Source organism: Hipposideros armiger, unplaced genomic scaffold, assembly GCF_001890085.2.
Source record: "Hipposideros armiger isolate ML-2016 unplaced genomic scaffold, ASM189008v1 scaffold_20, whole genome shotgun sequence".
NCBI lineage: Eukaryota > Metazoa > Chordata > Mammalia > Chiroptera > Hipposideridae > Hipposideros > Hipposideros armiger.
This window is the reverse complement of record NW_017731370.1, coordinates 3927512-3952619: the sequence shown is the minus strand read 5'-3', so window position 1 is coordinate 3952619 and position 25108 is coordinate 3927512. Positions and strand designations below refer to the sequence as shown.

The 25108-nt window shown below is 40.8% G+C and overlaps 1 pseudogene; it reads left to right on the top strand.

Annotated features, from left to right (window-relative positions):
- The first annotated feature begins 3947 nt into the window (after nucleotides 1-3947).
- Nucleotides 3948-6154, top strand: LOC109378988 (60S ribosomal protein L29 pseudogene; annotated as a pseudogene).
- Nucleotides 6155-25108: the final 18954 nt, after the last annotated feature.

The following is a 25108-nucleotide window of genomic DNA, read 5'->3' as shown; positions in this document are numbered from 1 at the left end:
CCAATGCTTGTCTTTTACTGAGTCGAGTCACGTCTCTCTATGTATATATATTTTCCCCTCTTGCTATGCGAGCATGATTGGAGCAAAGATGCCATCTTGACCTGAAGACTCTCTATTCTCTTTCCAATTCTGATTATGGCCTAAACATTGCCCTGTCTCTCTCAAGCTATTTCTTTTGATTCTTAAAAGACTGTTTTGAAAGTCAGAAAGCTGAACATTGACTGTTTCTTCTTTTCCTTTTTTCCTCTAATGATCTACTTATCCTCAAGGCAATGGAGATGCGTCTTACTGAGGATGGGAAAGGTCATGATAAGAAGGAAACGCTAAAAAGTAAAAGCTCAAAAATTACTATTTTGGAATGTTTTCTATATATGTCCTTAATGAGGTATGGACTTGAAAGCCTAGCTTAAGCCACTCATGTGTGCATGGAATTAAACAGACCATTCTAGCAACAATTGCTGAGGCTGAATTATTGTGGCTTGCTAACTTCCTCCAACATTTTATATTCCTTCTGTTGTGTCAACCACAGGAACTTGAGAAACTTGAGGAGGAGAATGCTGCATTCTTTAGGTCCTGCTGCCCCTGGGGAGTAAGGAGCCCAAAGAAAGAAAGTTTCCCATAACGGGAGGAGGAAGAGATGATAGACGCAGGTTTATCCCTGAGTACCATGAACACAGGACCAATTCTTGACTTTCATGGGGTTGGAGAAAGAGAGAACGCCTGAGTAACAAGATAGGGAACTCTCAAGCAGGTAAGGAAAGTAAGTGGCTTTGAAAAAATGTCCTGACGTATTAAAATACATATCTGCTGAGCTCACAGCCGAGAGCCATTCACTTTCCATTCTCTTCTGGCTGACTTTTTGTGAAACTCTTTCCTCTTCCAGGACGTGCTGAATGTGAATGCTCATGTGAATCAGATTCCACGTGGACTTTAATGCCTGTGAAACAGGATGCGCACAATATGGTACCAAGCGCTGCGCTAGGCACATGGATCACTCAGCAACTGAGGAGTCAACTAAAAAAATCCTATCTTGATACATATTTTTAAAAGTGAGTGCACTGGAAATAGGGATAACAAAAACTGGAGCAAAGCGTGGACAGAATTTTACTTTTTGAAATCATCTTAAGTGGATTGTGTGATGGTCAGTTGTATGTGTCAGCTTGGCTGGGCTATACTCTCCAATCATTCAACCAAACACTAAAGGTGTTGCTGTGAATGTATATTATAGATATGATTAACATCTATAACCAGTAGACTTGAAGTTGCAGAAATTATCCTCAAAACTCAGGTGGGCCTCACCTAATCAGTTGAAGTCCTTAGGAACAGAACTGCTGCTTCCCTGAGAAATTCTGCCTGTGGACAGAATTTCAGAGCTTGCGCTCAAGAATTTCCAGCCTTCTCTTTCTGATGGCCCACTGTATGGAGTTGCCTAGCCAGCCCCAATAATTACAAAGGCCAATTATTTGCACTAAATCTTTTGATATGTGTGTGTGTGTGTGTGTGTGTGTGTGTGTGTGCGTGTGTGTGCTACTGGTTCTGTTTCTCTTGTGGAACCCTGACGGGTACAGACTTTTATGCTAAAAGTGTTTTGAAAGAGACAGAACCTTCAGAACGAGTTTTCTGAACTGATTCTGAGTTTTCTGGAATGGATTCTTTTGTCTGATTTGATTTAAAGGCACCAATAAATATTTCCAGTGGTAAAGAGGCCACTGATAACGGATTATGATGCAGCAATAGAGATGAGCAAAACATTACCACTGGATACTCCTTATCAAATGCCTATAAATGGCAAGGTTCTGGGCAACCAGGTATTTGATGCTGTATAACATTTTAGTCAAACTAAGCAATATGATGGAATTGTCTGCTTGTTTCTACATCTGCTGGAGAAAACAGTGAACGGAAACGATGAGCTCAGAGCTCACACTCAGCATAAATAACCTGAAAGTTTCTATGTCTGTCCTGAAAGGAAACTTTAATCTCCTGTAGCTTCAGGGCTGAGATTTCTAAAAAACAAACTCAGATTCGTGTCCTGAAAGTGGCTGAATTAGAATACAAATTGAATTCTCAACCTATGGTTGTCCCCTGTTAAGATGAGGCCCTTGTACGCCTGAAACCTATGTAACTTTACTAACAATTGTCACTCAATAAACTTTAATTTAAACAAAAAAGAAATGAGTAAACAAATGTATAGTAACATATGTAAAAAAATAAAAGAAGAAGGGAAGGATGCTGAAAATTGTAATGCAGACATTTGGGAAGGTCTCAGTGAAATTGGACTCATTGAATCCCTAAATTCTGCTGCATCCTCTTTGCCAGTAGAATAGAACATTGCACTTCTCTCTGAGGAGGTTAAACCTGCTTTGTCCAAAGAAACTCTAATGGTTCCTCCTTGAGGTAGTCGCCTCAAAAGACACTATTCATTCCCCTCCGTGACTACCCTCACCAATCCTCTTTGCTTCTAAACCTGTAACCAGACTCAGTTTTTCAACAGGCTTCAGAGGATGAGATGTAAAGTGTGACCTGAGATGAAATATACTCCTCACCAAAAGAACACCATGATTTTCCCAAATTATACAAACAGAAATTTGGGTAATATTTGTGGAAATAGATAGTAAGCATGTGGGATAATGGTGTAAGGAATATAAAGTCAGATCAGGTTCATTGATATGGACCCTCTTACCAGAGATTTTGCATTTAAGGTCTCAGCTCAAGGGGCCAGATAAGGCTCCGCCCCTCTCTTTGGCTGGTTTGCTGAAACATGGACCAAAAGGTGACTAAATGAAGTTGAATAGCCAGAACAGCCTTTATATACTGTAGAGGAAGGGATCTAAAGTCTTAGGGATATTGTATAATATTAGAATGGATTTATCACTTTAGACCCACTCATCCACCCTGGGACAGTCCAGGGGATACTTCTTTCATCAGGACTGTGAGAAATATATTTGTGAGGAGTATCCCAGCATCTTTAAGGAGCTTTGTGGTTGCTCTTCTCTGTAGATCAGAAATTACAGTTGGAGCTTCTGGCTGCTGCCATACTCTGATCCTTAAAAGCAGAAAGAGTAATGAGATTCCAGGGTTGCAAGGTCCATTTGGCACAACTTAATAGCCAAAGATGAGAAGGGCATGGTTGCCATAATGGACAGTGGAATCGTGGAAGTAATCAGAATAGTTCCACTGTCAGATACCTATGGTGTTGGCTAGTTGATCATGGTGCCCATTGTAAAGAAATAGGCAGGCAGTCTATTAAATTCTTACTTGATTTGTATAAGTGGGAGAGTACTAGATCAAGTGAATAGAAGTCTAATTCGAATCATGTCTCCTCAATCAGTTCCCAGATTTGAGTCAATTTACAGAACCAGAGTTCCCTGAATGAAGAAGAGGCCCTATCTCATGAAGAAAATACCTTAATACATTGCCAAAAATTTGTACAGTCTTACTAGAATAGACATTTACACACATATGGATTTGTTTTTCCTATACACAATACTTCTGCCCAAACTGTGGACTGATAAAATGACTTATTCACTGTCATGGTATTCTACACAGCATTGCTTCTGATCAAGAAACTCACTTAACGGCAAATGAAGTGCAGCAGCAATTGGCCCAGGCTCATGAAATTCACCATGTCCCCCATTATCCTGAAGCAGCTACTTGAAAGAACAGTGGAATGACCTTTTGAAGATTCAGTTCCCGTCTCAGCTAAGTGGAAGCACTTTGTAGAGCTAGTGCAATGCCTAAATCAGCATCCAATATATGATGCTGGTTCTCTCATAGCCAGGACTGACAGGTCCAGGAATCAGGATGTGAAAATGGGAGTGACATCATTCACTATTACCCCCAGTGACCCACTAGCAAAATTTTTCCTCCTATCTCCATGACCTTATGCTGTGCTGGTCTAGAAGTCTTAATTCCAAAGGGAGAAATTCTTCTACCAAGAGACACAGCAATAATTCCATTGAAGCAGAAGTTGAAACTGCCACCTGGCCACTTTGGACTCCTCATGCCTATGAATCAACAGGCAAAAAAGGATTTACTGTACTGACTGGAGTGATTGATCTTGATTGCCAAGTAGAAATTGGACTACTATACCACAATGGAAATTAAAAAAGGATATGTCTGGAATACAGGAGATCCCTTAGGGTGTCTCTGAGTGCTACCAGGCCCTATGATAAAATCAATAGAAAACTACAACAACCCAATTAAGGCAGGGCTGCTAATGGCCCAGACCCTTCAGGGATGAAAGTTTAGGTCACCACACCAGGCAAAAAAACACAACTAGCTGAGGTGCAGGTTGAGGGCAGTGGGCAGTGGAAGAAGGCACTTATAAATACTAGCTATATAGCCAAAATCATGTGGCCAGTTGCAGAAATTAAGGCTTTAATAGTTATAAGTATGTCTTCCTTATTTTGTAATGCATGTTACTGTGTGTATAGCAAGTATTTTTTCTTCCCTCTTTTATCTCCTTATCATAAAAGATGTATTACTAATAGTTAGCTTTACATCATTGTATTTAATTAAGAGGTTATCAAGAAAAAGAGTAAATATCACCAAGGACTTTGTGTTCTCTTCCTGGGAAACGGTTAGAGCATTTTCAGCTGCACAGAGGATTGTTACATTATTTTAGATGGAAGCATGTCTTTGTTAGTGTCTTTATTTGGATACTAAATATGGTTTAAAGAGATGCATGAGCACCAAGTTGACAAGGGTAGACTGTGATGATCAGCTTTGTATGTTAGCTTAGCTAGGCTATAGTCCCTAGTTATTCAATCAAACACTGATCTGTGTGCATCTGATTGATACAGATGGGCAGAAGAAGAAGAAAACCCAACTCCCCAAATTTTCATGTTCCCTTCCATAAAAGCATTAGTTTTCCAAAATAAGGCTTATATGTAATACTTATTAGTAATAGCTAGGTGATTTATATTATATAGCATCTCATTTAATCTTCACCATGCTCTGAGAGTGAATTACAAGCTTCAAGACTTTCAACTAGTAAATTCAAGATCAGGATTTAAACTCAAACTGTCTGACTTGGAATCCGAAACTTTTTTCATTGAGATACATAGACTCCCCTACTGTAACTACAAATTCCATAAACACTTAGAAACAGAGTATGTTTTCTGCAAACTACTCAATCTTGCATTCCAACCTTCTCTATCATGATCCCTTACCTTATTTATAACAAATGAGATTGTTTTCTGAGCCAAGTGATTTTTTAAAATAGCCTTAGGACTATTTTTAAAAATTTATTTATCTGTTAATTTTGAATTTGAACTCTTGCCGAAGGGAGACTGCATAATTTAAAGAAAACAGGAAGTCAGAACGAGTCCAGTAATCCTCCCAATCTTTGTGTGCTTAGGCAAATCACTTAAATCCACTGGGCCCCAGTTTTATTCCTCAATTATTAAGAAATAATAATAATAATGAATAGGTGATAATCCTTATCCAAATTCTTCACAAGACTTTTGTGAAGAGTCTTTGAGATACCTTAAGTGAAGCCACTGCATAAATTTAAGAATTGAGTTCAGCTTTTTCTTTGCCAGTCTCAGGAGCTTGCGAGCTACAGGCTTGGGTACAGATATGGCCACACTCGGGAACCACACCACACACAATCACTCCTGAAAATAGCACAGAAATGACATCAAGAAACCCAAATCACAAAGATACGAATCTCTTAAGGGGGTGGACCCCAAGTTCCTGCGGAACATGCGCTTTGCCAAGAAGAAACAAGAGGGCCTGAAGAAGATGCAAGCCAGCAATGCCAAGGCCATGACTGCACGGGCTGAGGCCGTCAAGCCCCTCGTAAAGCCCTAGAGGGTCAAGCCCAAGATCCCAAAGGGCAGCGGCCTCAAGCTCAGTTGACTTGTCTGCATTGCCTACGCCCAGCTTGGGCAACATGCTCCAGTCCGTATTGCCAAGGGTCTCAGGCTCTGCAGGCCAAAGGCCAAGGCCAAGGCTCAAACCAAGGTCTCAACCACGCCTGCAGCGGCAGCTCCGCCTCCAGCTCAGGCTCCTGCTCCCAAAGGTGCCCAGGCTCCCATGAAGGCTCCAGGGTAGAGGCCTCTGACTGCCGATGGAAGGATGGAAGGACTGGTGTGACCCCTGTGCTGCTGTCTGCATGGGGCTGGTGTCCTCCTGTGTTATTTGTGCAAATAAACCTGAGGCAGGAAAAAAAAAAAAAAAGAATTGAGTTCAATATTTATATTTTCTATTGACTTAGACTGTAAACTGCTTGATGGTAGTTCTATATCTTGCTCATCTTTGTAAAAACTGTGGCCTGTGACCCTATGCAAAACAGCTCCTACAATAAATATGCATTTGGGTGAACTGAAGGTACTAAATTTTAAAAAGGTGATATACCTCATAAAGGTGATAGTTATGTCTGTTGTTTTCACTGCTGTATCGCCAGTATCCAGTATTAGCTTGGCATACAATCAAAATAAATGAATGACAGTTAAAATCATCCAAGCCTGTCTGCAACTTCCCATTTTCTCTTTGTCCCTTTTGTCAACTGGACAAAATAATTTTCCAGGTAATCTGCTGAAAGAGAGTTTATTTGGGAAAAAGAAAAAGCAAAACCACTGCAGCAGTGTGAGAATGTGCACCTCCATCAGTTGGCCACCCACATGCAGCATTCCTGCACCCCTTCTAAGATGATTGCTATATATATATATCTCCCCTCCCCACCCAGGAATTTAGAACCATAGAGTTTTAACAGGAAGTCAAGACTAGAGAGTAACAGAAAACCCAGCTCTGTCCATAGACCTCCCAGCTCCTGAATCAGTTTTCTTAAAGTGTCAGTTCATTTTTATCACTTTCAAGATTTCATGTTGATGGTCATCCTTAAGAAGCCAAATTTCTTAAATGTATGGCCTGGACCACAGCAATCCTTTTCTTACTAACCATTCTTTCCTGTTTCCTCCTTCTGAAAGTATGCCCTTAGAAGTCACCAACAATCACTGATCAGTGTCACGACAACACTTTGGGACCCTCTTTGACTCTTGTTAAAAACTTATTTTAATTTTTTACCTTTCATTTTCTCTCTCCTTTCCATCCCAAATCGTTCAGATATTAAGACTTATCAGTTTTCCTTCAAGTAGGGTATGTGATGATGACTTGCTAAAAAGGGGATAAACATTTGGAATTATTGTTGTGACAATTAAGTATCAATAACAAAAGCCCATCAAATATTTTCAAAATGAATGAATGAAAGTTTTTCATTTTTTAAGGCTCAATGCTTTTGCCTACAAAATTAAGCTTTAGTGAGAAATATTTAAAAGGGTATAAAGCAACAAATTTAAATTGCATAGTCAGTTACTTTGCTGATAGCATTCTTGTAAGAAGAGGTATAAAGGGACTTAAGTATTTTGCTTCTAAAAATTTACAGTCTCTCCTTTCCCTGTGCTCTTTTTCAGGACCTTCTACCTTATGGGTTGCTCTCAGTCAGCTGGGGTATTGAGATAGAGCTACTCAGTGCATGGTATCCACGTTATCTTCCCAGGGCTCATTGTTGCCAACTCATCTACTCTATAGCTAAGATGAGGTTAGAATTCTAATGAACCCAACAGTATCATTTGCTGAAAGAAATATAAAAAAAAACAAAGGAGGAAAGGAAGAAGGGCAGGAGGGAGGGAGAGAAAATAGAAAAGAAAGATGGAAGAGGAAATATTTAATTTCCATGAAGATTTCACCCAATATTTAGTAATGGGATAAGAGATTCCTACACAATTCTAGAACACTCAGAGATGAATTACTCATCCTAATATTTAAGAGTTATGCCTTCATGTTAAATTAATAATTCTGGAGGCGACAAAGCAAGAATCAGTGGAGACTTTCCTTTCCTTCCCTTTCCTTCCCTTCCCTTCCCTTCCCTTCCCTTCCCTTCCCTTTCATCTTTTAATACAAACATCCCCTGGCTCCTGTAATAATTGGATAAGGTCCTTCCCCCCACCAGTAATAGAGCTCTACCAGTCAAGGGCTCTTGGAGGAAAACAGATGGTTGAGAACCAGTGCTCTAGGCCCAGACAACTCATCTCCTGGGACATGAACCTAGACTGTTGAGGCACTCACAGAGAGGACCAAACGTGAGCCTGAGGTTAGCTTTCACTTTGGAGAAAATCCAAGAGAGAGTCTAGGAAAATGTTCGCCATACTCAGAATATAAGTATGGGGTTCTCTTTTCTTGTGCTAACAAATGAGGTCACATGTGAAACTGCTGCTGTGGAACAAAAGAGATCTCCAAACCTACTCTTCTCAAAATCCATTTCCCTCATGTCTGCGGGAGCCAGAGCTGGAAGCAGCATCCTTTGGCTTAAATTTTAGGTTCTTCTCACTGGAAGTTACAACTCTTCCACCAATGCTGCCCACTTGCAGTGGCTCATGGCAATCTGGTCCTCTTTCTGAACTTGAGTTTCTCATCCACAAAAAGGTGAGTGGGAACAGAAAAATGGATTGTAAGAACACCATTATGTGAAGGCTTAATTATTGGCCAAAGAAAAGCCTGCTGAGTTATTATTTTCTCTTACATGCACTTCACCTGGGAGCAATACGTGTATATTCCTCTGCTTGACTCCAGGGGGCAGCAGCTTCTTGGGTAAAGAGATTAGTGAGGCATAAACAGCATATAGAAAATACTGTTAGCCCATCTCTTAAACCCTGAGGTAAGGAGACAGGTCCACCAAAATAGACTTTTCAAAAGAAACATAAAATTTTTGGAAATCATACCCCCATTCTAAAGAAACTATGCCTCCTAAGAGATCCTCAGAACATGAAAATCACTGGTGCAATGATATTTCTCCTGAAGGGTTTTCTTTAGATTTTCCTGGATGGGTTTTTGGTGAGAGCAGATTTATTTTTTAACAAGTGCACACACATGGCATCCTCCTTCTTGATGATGAGGACTTTTTGTTTTTCCGAAATGTGCCTGGCAAGTCCCAAAGCCAGAGAAACAAGACTGGGGGGGCCTGATGTTACACAATGTGTTATAAGCGATAGCTGAAGCTGTTCTGGTTTCCTGGTCCCTCCTGATTCAACAGGGATGTGTTGCATTAGCACTCCGGAGTTTTCTACGTAGCAGCAATTCTGCATCTTTACTCCATGTTTTTCATTTTCATTTGTGGGGAGGGAGGAAAGAAGGGAGGGAGGGAGGCAACAGCAGAAGACTCAGAATATTCTTAGAAAATTACCGGCTTTTACTTTTTTTCCCCTGTGTAGTTTTAAGCCCAGGGCTTGTAGCAGAAGCCTTTGAAATTCTTGCAGCTAGAAAGCTGAGGTTTCTGAAGGAATGAATATGCACGGCACATGTAACCTACAATTTATTAGTCTGCTTCACTGGTCATTACTGAGATCTGATTGTAATGCTTAGTGGCATTAACATCTTCTCCACATCTCCCTAACAATGCTTATGGTCAGTAATAATGTTAGCTCAGTCCTTGAGCTGCGCTCTGCAGAATGAAGCTGCTAGCGCTCATCTTGCCTCATTACTCCTAACAGGGCTCCCGTAGTCATGCCACACTCCGGTGACACACCAGGCACAAATGACATGTTTTAAATATTTTCTCTGACATATTTCACTTGAAATGCTAGCCTTTCCATCAGTGCTATGCACCAGGAAGTGACAGATTATGAAGGAAGCGTTGCTTCTTCAGGTGAGCATAATAGGAAGATATCACAACAGTACGGGGGGGCCAGAGAAGACTGCCACAAATACCTCCAGGAACCCCCATTTGAAGTTGCTTCCTCAGCCCAGATGGACAATGTTGGAGCCTTGTCCAGATGTCCTCATATCACTTTTGTTGGCATGGTACACTCATTCTCCCAGCGTTTGCAACCTTTGCTACGACTAGTGGCTGTCTCCTGCCACTGCGGGCATTGCAGCTGCCTTGACCCTGCCCCACGAAGGAGTTTATAGCTAACGACTGGCTGGTGCATTAGTACAAAAGGCCAGCTTCTTGATGTTGCGCAAACTCAGAGGTGTAACTTATGCTCCAGAGCCCCTCGCAGAATCCAGCTGTGGCTGGGGCTTCACCTGAAATCACACCCATGCTTGGCTTCCTCCCTCTCCCTGTCTTGCTTCCCACTGTTGCTTACTGGCCTCTCCAGGGAGCCCTTCCTTGATAAATCACTTGCACAGGAATGTTTGGCTCAGGGTCTGCTTCTGGGAGAACCTGACCCCAGCTGTGTTAGGCAGGCTCTTGACTCTCCAGCTGTGTGCAAGCCTCGTGGCCATTCTGCTCCTGACTTTGCTCTTCTACAGCAGGAAAATCTCCTAGCAGCCCAAAGTTTATATCCTCCCAAACTTCTGCACCTCCACTCAAGGCCTGGGGTCCTCCAGCATCTTGGGCCTTCTGTCCAAAATGGCTTAGAGGGAATCAACAGTTTTTGTTTGTTTGTTTTTGATTGCTTACTATTGTCATTTATGTACATACTCCCATTTTATCTTCTCATCAACCATTTCAAGTACATGTGAGTAGATCCATTTTATAGTTAAAGAAACCAAAGTTCAGAAAAGTGATGAAAACTGAACAAATTCCCATACCCCAAAAATGTGAGGCCTTTAACCCAAGCTTTCAACTCCAAGTCCAGTGAATTTTTCACATACTCTACTCATACCTCATGGGTAGCCAGGACATGATGTCCCCAACTGAATATAAGTAATGCTCAGATGAGGCCACATCATGGTCACATCTGCAACGGGACAGAGGCCCATCCACAACCACAATGACTAAACAAACATCCTCCCTTGTGACTAAAAGGAGTAACTGTTGCTCTTTATCACTGACAATCCTAGCCTCACTTTGGTCTTCCTGTCTCCTAAATAAAATTTGCCCTAATATCTTTACAGTATCTAATCTAGAACCAGCCTCTGCTTCCTTAATTTCTCTTTAGATTCATCCAAAGCCCAAATCCTATCAGAAGCCCTGCCTCTAATTCCCCTGAGATGCTCCCAAGCTTCCATTCTTCTTTGCTGCAGCACCTAAATAAGTCTAACCTCATTTACTTTTGGTACATTCCTTATGGTTTCATCACACTGATTTCATCACCCATCAAATTATTTTTCCAAAGTAATTCCTCCTAAGACTAATTATACCGATACTTAACACCATGTTTCATGAAATGTTAGGCTCTATTAATTACAAAATGCACTTGTACCAATAAAAAGAAGAAAACATGCTGCCAGTTAAACTGGCATAATGCCTTTATGATAGTCCCGTGCAATAGGTCACTTCAGTTTCTTGTGGCTTTGTTTATTTATTTATTTTCCCATATTCCAAGGGATGTGACCATTTCTCCTGACTTCAGTTGCACCGGTTGGTATGCTTTTGCTTGGCTCTCAGTAACAAATCATTACTATTCTACTTGTGAGTATCTTTCTGTCTTTATTGACTCAGCAGTTGGTGTGCCTTTGCAAGAAAATATAGAATTGCATTCATTCCTCCAATGTCAAATATTTGCTTTGTTAATATCAAATTTATACCCCAGAGCCCTATTCTTGTGTATTTCTGCCTTCAAAATATTTCATTTCAATATCACGGTATTCAGGACAACTAACAGAACACAGCACCAACATGATACATAAAGTAGGTGACCATGTTTCCACAAGCACAGACAGCGCTGCCAGGACCAAACTTTCACCTGACCCATGGGTTGTAAGAAACAAGATCATCATAATTTTGGCAATATTAGAATGTTGGAAAACATGCATTGTCATATCAATGAAATAAAGAATGCAACTGCAATTAGTTTTTATTTTGAATAGAATTTTTCATTGTACCACTTTACAATTAAGTATAAATAGAAAAAGACCATTTTTAAAGGGAGAAGTAAATAAGAATGGCGTTAACTTTTATCTCAACTAAAGGAAACACATAAAGATGAATGGTTTTCCTTCTTTTAGAAAAAGAGAAAAACATTTACATCTATAAAGATAAAAATATTCCCAGGACCTACACCTAAGTGGTAATGTTAGTAATACTCTCTACTGCTTTTTTCAATGCATATTCTATTTTGTCATCTGAAATAAACAATGTACACCAAATAAAGGATGTAATGCAGGCATTCTGTGTACACAGGTAGGTGAGAAAGGGAGATGCTTCAGTTAGATGGAAGGGAATAGAATATTTCTTGGTTCCATCCCCTGCCAGGAGCCAAACGTGTAAAACACTGCCCCACCTTCATCCAAATTCTAGTGACCCCCTCCATTGTACCAAATACTGGGTAACCTATTCATTTATTTTAAGTGGTCAAACCTTAGCGTGTATGGTAGGTGCAATTGGTGTCCCACCCAAACCGCCTTCATTCTCCCAGCCACTGTGAGTATTGGCTGCTATGGCTCAGAGTAGCCCTCTATTTGTAATTGACTTTACACAACTAAAGTTACTTCACCTGTAGGTAGGTAGGGACTGAGATAACTAGGTAGGTACCGTATTTGCCGGTGTATAAGACGACTGGGCGTGTAAGACGACCCCCTAACATTTCCACTCAAAATACAGAGTTTGTTATATACTCGCCGTATAAGACTACCCCCTCTTCCGCACACCTTACACACACCAAATAAAAGGTAAAACAATATCAGATTTGATTTGGCCCACTGAAGTGCAAACAAGCGTATTGTATTTCGTGTCACCACATAACCGTTTTGGCGATGTTGAGCCACCATGTCTGCTACATGTTTTTCGAGTTCTGGCCAGTGTGGGGTGCCTCTTCTTAATGCATACTTACCCCTTGGCATACTCTTTAATGCTTTCTCATTTGATTTCCAGTCCCGAACCATCTTTTCTGTTACTCCATATTGTCTTGCAGCAGCACAATTATTATTTTCCTTAGCAAAGTTTATAACTTTCAGTTTAAAATTTGCATCATACTTCTTTCTTTTGGCTGGTGCCATGATAGGGATGATAGGGGTTTGACTGGTCGACATTTTGTATGCTGTACTGTACAATGGTGCAGTATTGTGGTTGGCTGTTGGCTGTATACAAAGCCTGATTTGATTGGTCCCTGCTCCCTGTTTGCCCGCCCTGTCACGATAGCAGTCTGGTCCACCCTTGCATCAGCATCTCCCTGGGACCTCACTAGTGCGCAAGTGCGAGCTCTTCAACATTCTAACAGGCACCATGATAGCGCAAAATCGCGAATCTTCAATGCATATGTAAAGAAATATACGGTAACCCGAATTTACCACACTCGCAAAATGCACACAGCCGACCATACACCCAGTATGGTATCGCGATTCGCGATTTTGCGCCATCATACTGGGTGTATGGTCGGCTGTGTGCGATTTTGCGAGTGTGGTAAAATCACATAACAGCAAAATCGCATAACAGCCGAGCATACACCCAGCAGCGCTGCTGATGCCTGAATGGTATGTGGAATGAAGTGGGCGGGCATCAGGAGGCCACTGTGGCACGGGGCAAGCACTATGGGCAGTCTATCTGAAGTGTACCTGGCGTATAAGACGACCCCCCACTTGGAGGCATATTTTCAGGGCCAAAAAATCGTCTTATACGCCGGCAAATACGGTAGGTTATTCCCCAATCCCCTGGGAGTGGCCTATAGCCAACGGTTTCAGCCTATGGCATTAGGGGGCAGATACAATTTGACTGTCCCTTGCCTCAAGGTGGGAATTACTCTTGATGTAATTCATGCTCTGTAGCTCATGGTGAGATGAAGCTTAAAGCTGGACTCATATTCTTACATGGCATCTTCTCTGAATTAACTTGCTGCCTTCATTTCTCCCACGCACATCTCCCGTAAGAGTCCCCCTCAACAAAGGGAACCTATAATGAAAGTAAACCCAATTAAGAGTCTTTGCATTTTCATATTATTCTGTTCCTTTCTCTCTCTCCATGTGCAGTAGTTCCTCTCACAGAATCTAAATCAAGAAGACAAACCTGGCTCCACCTTAGCTAAACTAACTCTACATTTGCTATCACCCTTGTCTGATTGGTAGAAAAGGAAGAGAAACTTCAAGCTGTGTCCTCCATCCATCCACCGCAGAGTAAGGAAATGAGATGGCGACGTCGCGGTCACTGCCTAGAGAGAACTCCAGTTTATAAACTGCTCAGAAAAAGTCACTTTTGAATCCCTGGACTTTCCTGGCATCCATCCACCTGTTTGCTAATCTTTATATGTGGTTTTAGAAGACAGTTCCTTTAAGTCCCCATCTCTCTGTGTATTGTCTCTTCCCTAGGCCAGCTATACCGTGATTGGCAGACTTAACCTGTGCGGTTTAATCACCTCTCTGTTTTCTCCCCTCCTCACAGTGCTTATTTTTCCTAAAGTCCCTTCTTTTTCCACATTCAGCAGTGATATGTTGGTTGCTTTTCCTCTGGGCAGCTCTGAAAACAAACCCCCCAAAGGATTTGAATCAAAATGTCTCTGTGCTAGAGAAAGAAGAAATATCCTTTTGAATCAGAGACCTAGATTTCTTGGCGGTAATGTTTGCTAAAGTTGAACCTTCTTTATCTTCCTCCCCTAATACTTTCTTTCCATCACAAAAGCCCCCCTCTTTTTCACCAGTGATTTAATTGTCATTGTATCACAGTCATTTAATAGAGAGCTGTTCAGCTCAAATTACTCTCTATATAATTCCTTAAGGTTTTTCACTGTTTAAATTCCATTCTATTTCCACATAGTTTATGTTGGTTTCTTTATCTTTTTCTTATATTCAGTCGCTGATTTATAGTTCTCCAACTCTTTTAGGAGATTTATATAAGAGATAAATATAAGAAAATAAAAGTTAAAAAAATAAGTTCTCTGAAACCCATTGTTTTGGAGTTCTTTTTGATCCAACGAGTTTCTTTTTCTGATTTTATAAAGGGTAGAGATTTTGGTAAGATCTTAAAGTCCTAAATAAGCAGAAGGGTACTTCATGGTCAGTTATGATCAAGCAATTGACCTTGGACTCAGATCTGCTCAAATAGGGGATCACAGCCTCTGACCAACCTCTCTGCTCTGTCTCAAGGACATTTGAATCCCCTTGCCTTCTCCCATATCCTCAAAATGTCAAGGGGAAACTAGATGTGGGTTCAAATAAGGAGTCAAAGAATTTCTGTAAAAGGCCACATGGTACAAATTTCAGGCTTTGCAGGCCATCAGGTCTCTGTCACAACTACTGAACCCTGAATTGTGGTGAAAAATGAGCTATAGATAATATGTAAACAAATGGATGTGTCTGTGTTCCAATAAAACTTTATTTATAAAACAGGCCAAAGGCTGGATTTGGTCCACGTGTTTGCTGGCCCCTGAGTTAAAGGAGGAGGGGATTCTGATATCTAACGATAAAAAATATTTGAGCTACTATAATATGAGTAGAGATTTTAAAGATGCTGGAAGATATAAAAATGCAAAAGATGGGTGCTGGACTTTATCCCTCACTTTAATACTATTGTTAAAGGAAAATGTCCAATAATAAAATGTCTAATAATTTTACATTCTTATATTTTCTATTTTGTGGTCTGTTGACACCTTATACAAAAATTCTGTTTTAAAGAAACAATTTGATGCATTCATACTAAAGTGAGGATGGCTAATGAAGCTTGATACATTGTCATTCCCCAAGTCATTTACAATTTAACAAGCTAAGTCTACATAACCCTGACTAGAAGGAAAAGGGCATCATGGGAAGACTTCTGTCATTAAGAAGCTAGATCAGTGGAGGAAGAGGAAAGTAATATTTGTTTGGCACTTACTGGGTGCCAGTTCCCAAGTGCCAATCATATCATTCTTTTATTCCTCTCAGTAACCCTATAAAATACAAGATATTATTATTTCCATTTAAAAAATGTGGAAACTGATTAACTTAGTCAGAAACAATTAGTTGATAAGTGGCAGAGCTGAAACTCAGTCCTCACCCTCTCTTTCCACAAAATCTGGTCCATACCCTCTGATGGCCATTGCTTCTATTGCAGTGGCTCCAAAAGGGTCGAGGATCCCAGCCCCTTTGAAATTCGGTTGCGAACTATAGATCCCCCCAAAAATACATATTCTTATGCACTTTTGTGCACAATTTCCGGCGCTTCACACTATTTTGCATGAAATGTCCAGGGCTTCACAAATCTGTTCAGGTCCTATTCTCTAGATATATAGTTCTTCAGAGAACGTTTCTTTAGAAGCGTGAAATTATGTCATGTCCCAGCTGCCTATTGACCCTTAGACCCAGCATATTAGTTCTGGGTGGCCCTAAAGACACAAACAAACCCTGCACTCATGTTAGATGGAGAAAAAGAAGATGAGAGAGGGTAAATCTTTTTTTTGTAAATTTGCTTTTATAAATGTTTTGAATTTATTATACATTTACTATGTGCCAGACAGTGGGCTTCATGTTTGAGATGCGTTATATCACTTAATACTCATAATAACTCCAGGAGGTAGATTTATTATTGGAGTAGTGTATGAAGGTGGATACTATGGTCCATTAGAGAAGCAAAGTAATTTGCCTTACACACACACACACACACACACACACACACACACACACACACACACACTGCAGCAGAGAAAGAAGGGACTCAAACCAAGGACGTTTATTCTCCAGGGCATCTGTTCTTAACCACTTACTCGTCCAGAAAATCTTTCCCTAGACCTGTAGGTGGAGATGCGGAGTTCTCTGTGTCCTACATAGAAACAACTGGCATACTCTGTGATGAATATTTATAATTCAAAGCGCCTGGTATTTGTGTGGTATGCATTGTTGTCACTAAAAATGAGAAGGTAAATATTTATAAACAGCTGTTAAGGAAACTAGACTTCTGGGGAAGAATTTTGAACTCAAATTGTTGCTTGGAGGGTTTCTTTTAAAAATGCAGATGGACTCTTCACAGAAACCTCCCTATTGCAGTTCCTACCTTTCACTGCCCAGTAAAAACTCCCTTAGAACTCAGCGCTATAGTGGGCAGGAAAATGACTTCTTAAAAAAGTTTAGCTACAATGAGATACCACTCCTCACCCACTACAATAGCTAAAGCAATCCAGACTAGCAATACTAAGGTCTGGAAAGGATGTGGATCAACGGGGACTCTCAAACACTGCTGTAGCGAGAGAGAAATGGTATAAACTCCTTTGCAAAATTGTTTGGCAGTTCCTAATAATGTTAAACTCATTCACTTACGCTATGACTCAAGAATTTCACTCTTATGTATTTACCCAAGAGAGATAATAACATATATCTATCCAAAGAAATATATAAGCATATTCAGTGCAGCTTTATCCATAAGAACCACAAATTGGACCGACCAGCTCAACCGATAAATGTGTAAACAAGTTGTGGCATACGGATACAATGGAATGCTGCTCGATAAAATGGAACAAGCTACTGATAACATGCTACACATATCGGCTCCTAGATGAACATCAAAAACATTGTTCAGAGCAAACAAAGCCAGACAAAAAAAGACAATGCACTATATTGTTTCACTTATATGACTCTATAGAAAATGCAAACTATAGTGGCAGAAAACAGGTCAGTGGGTTCCTTTGATGGGTGAGAGAGTGAAGCAAAAGGGCACGCAGAAATGTGTTGACATGATGGGTGTATGTGTATCTTGTTCTCTATTGTGCTGGGTGCTGGGTAAAGGGGTAATGATGGGTGTTGCTACAGCTTGTTCTGTATCTCAGTGGGTGGGGGGTATTGTCAAAACTAATTGAGTCGGGCCGGACGAGTGGCGCGATGGTTAAGAACTGGCTTGGGACGCCAGAGGGCCCGGGTTCGGATCCCACATATGAGGGCCAGTGACGCTGCCCTCTACAGCTAAGATGCTGAACAACAGCTCAGCCTGGAGCTGGGTTGCCGTGAGTCGCTGGTGATGGCATAGGCTGCAGCCCCTGCTGCAGTGGGTTGCCATGGGCTACTGTGTGTAGCCAGCAGCCAGCGTGAGCAGCCAGCAGCCAGCGTGAGCGGCCAGCAGCTGCAGTGAGTGGCCGTCCAGAAGTCGGCGACTGACCTGCCTCGCCCAGGAAGAGTGCAATGATGGTGCCAACTTGGGCCAGTGAAGCAACGTCTTCACAACTAGACTGAAGAACAAAACGACAGCAACTTGTCTGTCTGTTCCCCTTGCCCCAATTCCCCAGCACTGTTCCCATCCCCCAATTCCCCAATAAAAATCTGTAAAAAAAAAAAAACAAAAAAATAACTCATTGATTCATATACTTAAAAATCTGTGCATTTTATTGTATGTAAATTATACCTTAATAAATTAGAGAAATTAGAAAGAAAATAAAACAGTTTAGATAATGAACGACATCCTTGGTGGGCTCAGCTGATGATCCAGCTTCCTAAAGCACAGGCCTCCACTGATGTTCACTCACCCTTGCAGGTTCTTTGGCTGACAGGACCCCTCTGGCACGTGGGAGGGAGCAGGCAGGAAAGTGCCTTTGAAGACCTACTGCCCCACTTTTCCAGCTTTCTGTATGAAGCTAGAAAAGGGGGCAATCGTTACTCACTTCCAAATTCCAAAAAGCAGCAAGAATGGAAACCATCTGTCTTGACGTTCCCCATGTTTAGTTCCTGGAGTCTCAGATATGAGAAATGACTGTGAAACTTGCCACTGAGCATTGTTTTGGTGGCTTCAGTTTCCTTTCTGGTTCATCTGGTACTAGCTTTGGGGATTTGACCTGGGGCTGGGGGTCGTTGAAAGGGGCATTCCAGTACAAGAAGGTAGAAAAAAGGTGCATATTTTCTGAGGGATCTCTCCCTCTGGGATTCTGATAAACCCCCACCTGCTTGGTGGTCCCTCCCAAGGGAAGTGTATGGGGCATCTGGTCCAGGGCAGAAATAAAGGGTCATCACCACAGCCCAGTCAGGGAAATGTCTGCCAATTTCCATGAGGCCCTCCAGGGCACTAACCCTCCAACACACAATTCATTTAGAGACAGTAGCTTGATTTACATAATAATACTTTGTTAAAACACATGATTGCTTTAGAGAATTGTCTTTCTTTTATCCTTAGTCAAACTGAACTGTGGAGTTACACATACCCTCCCAGAGAGCCTCAGAGGCAAATTTGACAGAGGGAAGAGAGAAGGGTAGAACAATTCATGCCTCGCATATGCCAAGAGGAAAAACAATCTGGAATTAGCTGGCAAGTCAATCCTGAACTGCAGGATCGGGGGACAGGACAAGGATCTTAAAAATCCTTTGGTGTGGGGAAAAATGCATTCCCCTCTCCTGGAAAACAATGCTGCTTGTCGGTTTATGTCGGCCTCCTGGAGGTCTTCTAGTCCTTCAGAGAGCAGAGCTGTGAGGGGACAGAATGCTTCACAGTGGTGGTTACGCGGCTGCCAAGAGGCGGCGTGCGCTCAGCTCTGCAACGTGGCAGGCTGCCAGGCCCCGGGGAGCAGCGGCTGCCTTCCTGGGAGCACCTGTTCTTCCCCTTCTTGCATCGGGAATGTGCCATCTTCCCCCCATCACATGCTGCTTTCCCCTGCGTGACTCCATTTTGTCTTTTCCGATGGCAGATGCCCGCTGCCTTCCTCCCAGCACTTGCCGGGGCGCTGGGGGATGGGATGGTCTTGTCAGGCACATCCCCCTCCCAGGTATCATTCAGCAGCAGGTGCTGTGACATGACAAACACTCAGGCCCTTGGTGACTGACTGCATGTGTCACACGCTGTGACTCAGAGTCTCCGACATCTCATCAATCATGGCCTTGATTATGCCTCTCGGGGTCTCCGGGCTCAACTTTGGGCTGGGAGCAGAATTTATTGTGAGCTGAACATCGTTATTTCCTGCGTGGGCAGGGCCGTCTTGTTTAAAACAGCATAATCCAGCTAGAAGGTCACACTTTCACACTCAGATTGCCCAACCTTTTCTCTTGTCAATATTCCTTAGGTGCGCATCAGTCACAAGAAGTTGATGGGGATGGTTTTCACTCAGCTGAACCGCCCCACCCCACCCCTGCCATTTGCTACAATTGAAGGGTGAGTTTTGTTTGTTGTCCCTCAGAGTTTTTTGTTTGAGGGAAGGCTGTCACTATCCGTGTATGCTAACTGACCGACTGTAGACCCTCTCATGGAAAGGGCAGAGAGGAAAGGATTTAAAAGCGTGGTCCTAACTAGTTGCCTCCATGACATGAGGCTGTTTATCAGCTAGCATTGATTAAGCTTGTAGCCATGACCAGCCATGTGTAAGACTGTTTGACGGCACTCAGGTAAGAAAAATATGATTGCTGCTCAAAGGAACTTCAAAACCTAGTTAGAGAGATAATTACGAAAATATTTATGTAACAAAATTTAAGCAAATGTATTTACTTCTCTCTATTTACTCTAGAATGAAGGCTTTCTAGAGTGAGACCACAGTAGACAGGTCCTCACATTTTTTCCCAGTTGGTTCACTCCCTTGCCCCCAGAATACCTGCTGCATTTTATTCCTCTAGACCTGGGCTCAGGGCATTGTCTTCACCCGGGCCGCATTCCTCATATATTTTTCTGAATGATAGGTCAGCAAGCTTTCTCTATTAAAGGTCAGATATTAAATATTTTAGATTTTGTGGACCAAGAGGCAAAATCCAGCAACTATTCTTACTGAAAAGTTAAGAGTCTGGTTTACTTTTTTTTCTTGTTTACATTTTACATTTAAGAATATAAAGACCTTATTAACTCATGTACCACACATGAAATAGGTGGTGGGCTGGATTTGGCCTGAGGGCTGTGGTTTTTTTGTCCCCACCCTAAATACTATTTGTCTTTCAAGATCCAGTTGAAACCCCAGCTGCTGGGTGAAGTATATTTGACACTCCTCATTCAAAATTCTCCTCTCTCTTAGAAATGTCTAATTTATACAACTTGTCTAGCAGGTGTTTTTACATTTATGAATGCATTTATCAGGCAGTATGGTTGGAAATTTTTAAATCAGGCAGAATAACATTCAAATCTTGACTTCTCAACTTATAGTTGAGTGGCACTGTGAAAATGACTTAAATTCTCTGAGAACATCATTAAAAGGAAATACATAAAAATATGTTTATATCTGTGTAGGAGGTGAGATTGCTTTTATTTCCTTACCTAGATTTTCTAAAATTATTCAGATTAAATATGTATCTCTTTCATCATACAAATATGCTAATTACCAAATCCACAAGGTTATTTGTATTAAATAAAATTATATGCCTGAAATGTTGTAAAGACTCAGTAAATATGTTCTTTCATCTTTTCAAGAATTCTTTCTGTAACCTCATCAGGGCTACATGTCCGAAACTAAATTGTATTTTTCTTGAGGACAAAGGTACCACCTTATTGTCCATCTTATACTTTAAGTCCTCCATAATGCTTGAGATCTTGTATTCAGTCACTGGTCAGAATTATTTGCTATTAATTTAAATGGTACCCAAACCCCATTTACAATAAAACTTTTCAAAGGAATTCTCTCTATTCATTTCTATTTGCTTGGCCTAGTCCTCAATCTAATTCAATCTGTCTTCTCTCACCATCACTCAGCCAACCTCCATGTATCTAAATCCAGTGATCACATCAGGGCTCACCTTATTTGACTTTTCATCAGCATTGGATTTAAAGACTCCTTGTTGACATCTCAATCCCTTTGAATTCCATTTGAGGATTTCCTGAACTTCCTTCTTACTCTTTAACCTCTCCATTTCTGTTTCATTTGGAGGATCCTGTTCATTCAGAGACCCTTAACCACTGTCATTTCTGAAGACATTGCCCTGCTATTATTTCCCTATGCATTTTCATCCATGCCCTTGGTTTCAGATAACATATATACACAGATATGTCACAATATTTAATCTGTCGCCAAGATTTTTTATCTACAGTTTAGCTCAGTAATCTCACTCAGAGACTCCTCAAAGTCAACATGACAAAGACTGAATCCATGACCCATGCTAACTTTTCATGCCTGCTACCCAGAGCTAGTCTTCCTTCAGCATTTTCTATCTCAGGGAAAGGTGTCACCATTCTTTCTGTCAAACAAACCAGAAATCTAGGCATTATTATGAACACCTACCTCTCTCTTATCCTGATAGCTAATTCATCACCAACTCTGAAGATTTCTCTTTAATAACTCTCTTTCATAAGTCTTCTTTTTTTACTATCATTGCATCCAATGTAGACCAACAAGAGTCATCTGATACCCACAGGCTGTGCCAGCTTACCTCCACTTTTCTACTCCTCCCCACCTGTCCTCTACACCACAGTGTGATACTCTCATAATCCAAAATCCAAATTTATACACCTTACTTACCTTTTATATCAACTCATGTCAATTCCTAAAGGACAGCTTTTCTTAGCTCCATTTTCTAGAGCAGGGGTCGGCAAACTTTTGAGATGAAAGAACCGCCAGGGGTCAGCAAACTGCGGCTTGCGAGCTGCAGGCTCTGAAGTAAAATTGTAAATAAAATTAAATTGAAGATGAAGTAAAATTGAAAATGAAAATAAAACTATCATAGTTTCATTTATAAAATTTTTAAAGGCTATTATTCACATAATGGTGATTATGTAAAAATATATTATGGCTCTTGAATAATTTTTAAATTGTTGTGAGGGACAGGATTGGCTCTTCCAGGGCTCAACAAACTTTTAAGACAGAACGTACCCAAAGAGCAACATGTGGCTCCCGAGCCGCAGTTTGCCGACCCCTGTTCTAGAACATAATCTTAAATTGATTCCTTCTTCTTCAGAGTTCTTGTTTCAGCATGTAATTAATTTCTTGGTTGGATTATCATCTGATAGTTTATCTCCCTACCTGGACTAGAGGATCTTTGAAAGCATCTAACATGTCTAAGTTTGCTGATTATTGAAACCCAAGCATGTGGCACAATGCCTGGAAAATAATATGTGCTCAATGAACATTTTTGCCATAAATAAATGAATGGACACATTGGAAAGGATAACTGAAAAAAAAACGGCTGCCAAATCTCTTTGGATTACATGAAGATTCAACAATGAATCAGTGTCTTAAGTTAAAGTATTAATGTTTTATTTAAATAAGTGGATTATTTGGGGAGTTCTAACCCTCACCACCGATTTACACAACGTCCAAATGCTTTTTTTCCAGATTATTTGGCCCACTATTTTGCTATCAGTGCCTTTAGATGTAAGATGCAGAGACCCATCCAGGTCAACTCAAGTAATGAAAATTAATTGTAAGAATAACATGGAAACAAAGCAAGTAAAATTTTCAGGACTTTCCCAAAAAAACAGGTTACAAGAGGACTGGGCCTTATGGGGACCAGAAGCAAAGGGTTATTTGAAATGAGATCACCTCATTTGCCTCTCAGCAGCAGCAAGCAATGGGACTTCATTCTCATGATCATCCATTAATGCAAGGCAGGTGCCATCTGAGAACTAACACTCTGAATCCAACTGCTTCTCATCTAGATGCCAACTATTTGTTGAGACACAATCTAATTGTCCCAAGTAGTGAATGCTTCACTGGTTCAGACAGATTTTTGCCCAGACCATCACCCAGTCTATGGACTGTTGACCCAACAGGTCTATGTAAGTAACAAGAAATTAGTTGGGAAGAATGGGCATAAAACTGACTGCTTATGCACTAGAAACAGCATGGAACCACTTCTCTCAGCAGAGTATGGCAGGAAATGCTTCTGGCGCCCCATCCAGATCTCTTTGGAGATCAGAACACCCAGCTCCCAGATGTTTTTGGTGTTGGCTGCTGGGGTCCACATGTGCACTCTTCTCCAAAGAATTGCTCTTAGCTGTTAGAAGTGACAGCCTGTGACCTGCTGGAAGAGTTCATATGACAGCACAAACCCCTTAATTCTTTTTTTTTAATTAAAATTGATTGGGGTGGCAATGGATAGTAAAATCACATAGGTTTCAAGTGTACAATTCTGTATATCTATATATCTATACATCATCTATATATCACATTGTATGTTCATAACCCAGAGTCAGTTCTCCTTCCATCACCATATATTTGATCCCCTTTACCCTCATCTACCACCCCCTCCTGCTTTACCCTCTGGTAACCACTAAACTATTGTCTGTGTCTATGAGTTTTTGTTTATTTGTTTGTCTTGTTCCTTTGTTGTTTTCAGTTTTCTATACCACACATCAGTAAAGTCATATGGTTCTTAACATTTTCTGTCTTATTTCACTTAGCATTATAATCTCAAGAACCATCCATGTTGTCGCAAATGGTAGTATTTCATCTTTCCTTATAGCAGAGTAGTATTCCATTGTGTATATATACACATCTTCTTTATCCAATCATCTCTCGAAGGACACTTTGATTGTTTCCATGTCTTGGCCACCATAAATAAAGCTTCAATGAACATTGGAGGACATATATCTTTACAGATAAATGTTTTCAGGTTTTTTGGGTAAATTCCCAGGAGAGAGATTGCTGGGCCATATGGTAATTCTATTCTTAATTTTTTGAAGAACCTCCACATTGCCTTCCATAGTGGCTGCACTCCCACCAACAGTGTATGAGGGTCCTTTTTCTCCACAGCCTCTCCAACACTTGCTACTATTTGTCTTGATGATAGCCATTCTAGCTGGTGTGAGGTGATATCTCATTGTGGTTTTTACTTACATTTCTCTGATAATTAGTGATGTTGAGCATCTTTTCATATGTCTGTTGGCCATCTGTATGTTCTCTTTGGAGAAATGTCTATTCAAGTCCTCTGCCTATTTTTTAATTGGGTTGGTTTTTTTGTTGTTGAGTTGTATGAGTTCGTTATATGTTTTCGATATTAGCTCCTTATTGGAGGCATTGTTTGCAAATATCTTAGGACCCTTAATTCTAGTGTCTCAAGAGAAGGAGAAGAAAAACCACTGGGAGAAAACATTTTCAAATGACACATCTAATAAGGGACTATTTATCCAAAATATGAAAAAAAACTCTTAAAATCTAACAATAAGAAAATAAGCAACTTGATTTAAAAATGGGCCAAAAACCCGAACAGTCACCTCACGAAAGAAGATATGCAGATGAAAAGATGTTCAGCATCATATGTCATTAGAGAATTGCAAATTAAAACAACAGTGAAATACCACTACATATCTATTAGAATGGCAAAAATTCCAAAAGCAGACAACACCAAATGCTGACAAGGATTCCGAACAACATAAACTCTCATTCACTGGTGTTGAGAAAGATATTTTGGCAGTTTCTTAAGAATCTAAATGCTCTTA